We start from the raw sequence: 4,637 nt of genomic DNA, 5'->3' as shown, positions 1-4,637 counted from the left end.
TTTATGCCAATAGTTTTGACAACTGAGAGGAAATAGACAAATCCCTAGACAGGTGTAAATTATCAAAATTGACTCAAGAAGAAATCGAAAATCTGAAAAGACCTATATCAAGTAAATAAATTGAATTGCTAATTAAAATTTTCCCACAAAGAAAACTTCTGGCACAGAGAAATTCACTGTTGAATTCTGTCAAATATATAAGGAATAAATAATCCAATTCAACCAAAAAAAAATTTCTTCCAAGAAACAGAGAACGAAGAAAACTTCCCAACTCATTTTATGAGGTCAGAATTTCCCTGATAATATAGCCGGAAAAAGATGTCATCAGGGAAAAACAGAAACAAACTACAGAGCAATATAATTCATAAACATAGATGCAAAAATCCTTAAAAATATGAATAATTCAAGACCTGCAACATACAAAGAGAATAATAGATCATGAACAAATGGGATTTATCACAGAAATGCAATATTGGGTTAACATTCAAAAATCAACACACTTGTAATAAAATCAATTAATACAATATAATTTGAATAATGAAGAAAATTTTCAATAGACAGAAAGCATTTGGCAAATTCCAGCACCTATTTATGATTAAAAATTTTTTTCAACAAAGTAAGAATAGGTGGGAACTTTCTCCATCTAATAAAGGTCATCAACAAAGAAATGACAGCTAATCTCACGTGTAATGGTGAAAAGCTGAATACTTCTAACAAGGGTCAAGAACAAAACAAGGATGTTTGTTCTCACCACTTCTGTTCAACATTGTGCTGAAATAAGTCAACCAAAAGAAATTATAAGGGATATAGATTGAAAAAAAGGAAGTAAAACTTCCTTTATTCACAGAAAACATGATCATATGTTTAGAATATTGCAGAGACTTTACAAAACCCTACTAGAAAGCATAAGTGAATTTAGGAGGTCGATACACTAGAAACAATCTACAACTCAGATTTTAAAAATTCCATTCACAATCACACTTAAAATACATAGAAATAAATTTAAGAAAAGATTTCAGAGCCTTTGTACTGAAAAGACCAAACATTACTAAAACCAGTTAAAGATGACCCAAATAAATGTCTATATACCATATTCACGGACTGAAAGACTCAATAGTGTAAAGATGACAATTCTCAAACTGATCTATAGAATCAGTGCAATCCATATCAAGATACTAGCAGATTTTTTAAAAAAAGATTTTATTTTTTTCCTTTTTCTCCCCAAAGCCCCCAGTACATAGCTGTATATTCTTTGTTGTGGGTCCTTCTAGTTGTGGCCTGTGGGACGCTGCCTCAGCGTGGTTTGATGAGCAGTGCCATGTCCGCGTTCAGGATTCGAACCAACGAAACACTGGGCCGCCTGCAGTGGAGCGTGCGAACTTAACCACTCAGCCACGGGGCCAGGCCCCCTAGCAGATATTTTTGATGTGTGGAAATTGGCAATCTGATTTTAAAATGTATGTGAAATGCAAAGGACCTAGAATAGTCAAAACAATTTTTTAAAGGAAGAAAAAAGTTGGAAGAAGTATAATACTCGCGTTTAAGACATATCGCATAGCTTTAGTAATCAAGACGGTGTGGTATTGGCGTAGGGATAGACACGTAGATCAATGGAGCTGAACTGAGAGTGTAGAAATAAACCCACACAATTATGATTAATTCAGTCAACAAATTGCCATGTAATTCAATGGGGGAAAGAATAGTTTCTTTCAATAAATGAAACTAGAAAACTAAATATCTACGTGGGAGAAAATTAATAGCCTTTCTTCATGTCACAGACAAAAATTAATTAAAAATGGATGAAGGACTTAGGCAAAAGGGCTAAAGCTATAAAACTCCTAGAAGAAAAAAAAGAAAAAAATCTTCGTGACTTTGGGTTAGGTAAAGATTTCTTAAATAGGTCATAGAAAGCATTAACTGCAAAAGAAAAATGTGGAAAATTGGACAGCATCAAAATTTTTAAATGTATGCTTGTTGCAAAACACAGTTAAAAATGAAAATATAAGCAATGGGTTGGAAGAAAATATATATTTGAAAAAGAAATACAAAAAGAACTCTTACAACTAAGTAAGAAGACAGACAATTCAATGATGCGAAGACAGACAACTCAGTATATGTATGTCAATCATACCTCGATAAAGTGGCTTAAAAAGATAAAATAAAATAGACCCCAAAATGGGCAAAAGAGTTGGACAAACACTTCAGAATATAAGACATACAAGAGGCCAAAATAAATACATGGAAAGATGTTCAACATCGCTGGGTATTAGGGAAATGCAAACTAAAACCATAACGAGAAACCTCTACACACCTACCAGAATAGTTCCAATAAAAAAAGGAAAGAACTGAATGGCAGTTCCTCAAAAAGTTAAACATAGAATTACCATACGATCTAGCAATTCCACTTCTAGGAATATGCCCAAAAGAATTGTAAAGAGAACTCAAATAGATAGCTGTACACCTATGTTCATAGCAGCATTGTTCACAAGAGCCAAAAGGTGGAAACGACCTGAATGTCCATCGATAGGTGAATGGATAAACAAAATGTATATATACACACAATGGAATATTATTCAGCCTTGAAAAGGAATGAAATTCTAATACCTGCTACATGGGTGAATCTTGAAAACATTGTACAATGTGAAATAAGCCAGAAAAAAGGACAAATATTGCATGATTCCACTTATATGAGGTACCTAGACCAGGCAAATTACTAGACAGAAAATACAATGGTAGTTGTCAGAGAATAGGAGAAGGGGAAAATAGGGAATTAGTGTTTAGTGGGTACAGAGTTTCCTCGGGAAGTTGAAAAAGTTCTGGAAATGAATAGTGGTGATGAATGCACAATATTGTGAGTGTACTTAATGCCACTGAACTGTACACTTAAAAATGGTTAAAACGGTAAATTTTATATTATGTATGTTTTGCCACTAAGGGTTCTGCACCCAATTCCAACATAGGAGACGGGATGGTTTCCCCACACCAAGCAACAATTCTCTGACACCAGTTGGGTGTCCTACAATTCAGTTCAATTGTGACGCAATCTACCAGGAGATAGCATCAGATCCCACAGGTGAAGGGCTCAGTCCCACAAGACCTCCCTCCACCTCTGATACCATCTCGAGTCCAGGTTGTCACCTGTGCTTGGGACCGACTGGCTATAAATCAAAGGTTCCCACCACCCCCTCTTTGGGTTCATTAATTTGCTAGAGCAGCTCACGGGACACAGGAAACCAGTTTACTAAGTAGATTACAGGTTTATTACAAAGGATATTAAGGGATACGAATCAACAGCCAGATAAAGAGATGCATACACAGGGCAAGGCACGGGGGCAGGGAGGAGCTTCCGTGTTCTCTGGGGCATCACTCTCTCTGAACCTCCATTTGTTCACCAACCTGGAAGCTCTCTGAACTCCATCCTTTCGGATTTTTATGGAGGCTTCATAGCACAGGAATGCTTGATTAAATCATTGGCCATAGGCTATGGATTCACCTTCCAGCCCCTCTTCTCTCCCGGGAGTCCGGGAGTGGGAGGGAGACTGTGGGAGACTGAAAGTTCCAGCTCTCCAATCACATGGTTAGGTCCCTCGACAACCAGCCCCCATCCGTAGGAGATGTAGGGCCTTTCCCAAAGTAACCTCATTAACGTAACAAAAGACATCTGTGCCAATCTCTTCCCTTAGGAAATTCCATCAGTTTTAGGAGCTCTGTGCCAGAAAAACAGGATGAAGACCAAATATATATTTCCCATTATAAATCACAGTATCACAACCACAGTAAAAAAAAAAAAATGGTTAAAAAGGTAAATTTTATGTTATGTATATTTTACCCCTATTAAAAAATTAAGTACCAAACCTAAATTAACAAAATACTACCACATGCAATGACTTGGATGAATCTCAAAAATCTTCTATGAACGAAAGGAATGAGAGATAGAGTATACTGTATCATTCTGTTTGTGTATCTGCAAAGGCAGAACTTGGTGACAGAAAGCAAATCAGCAGTGGCCTGGTGCTGGGGTGGGAGCAGGGGTTAGTCACATTTCGGGGATGGTGGAATTGGTCTAAGGCATGACTGTAATAATGGGTTGCAGAACTGTGCAAGTTTACTAAACCTTACTAATATGTACAACTAAAATAGGTAAATTTGGTGGTATGCGTTAAAAAACAAACTTCAACTGAGTAAATCTGAAGATCCCATTGGCTTCATTCAATGATTGGCGATTCGGGCAGCATCCCAGCTCAGCAGGTAGAAAGTTGCTCAGAGGAGCTGTAGAAAGCAGAAAACTTCTGTAGGCAGAAGGCGGGGCAAGGGAGCTATTCTAGCAAAGAGTGGATTGTTTCAGGCAAGGCCTCCTTCCTTTGGGGGAAGGCAGGGGTTTATCACGCAGATGACCTCACTAGTGCTGACTAGTAGTTCCAGATTGGTCAAAGGCCACATTCCTGGGAGAGGCTGAAACTGCAATTAGATATTGGGTCTTGGTTCCCTGATGTGGGCTTAGCACAAGCGACCCCATTTGCTTCTCTTGTTTCTTTTTTAACATATGTAAATTATACCTCAATTAAACTGAAAAAAATTCCTTGGCTTCCTACCTATTCTGTTAGCCCTGCAAGCTAGCATTGATAAGGCCAATTCTC

Source organism: Equus przewalskii, chromosome 32 (assembly GCF_037783145.1).
Source record: "Equus przewalskii isolate Varuska chromosome 32, EquPr2, whole genome shotgun sequence".
In the NCBI taxonomy this organism is placed as follows: domain Eukaryota; kingdom Metazoa; phylum Chordata; class Mammalia; order Perissodactyla; family Equidae; genus Equus; species Equus przewalskii.
The sequence above is the reverse complement of the archived record's forward strand: the minus strand, read 5'-3'. Positions refer to the sequence as shown.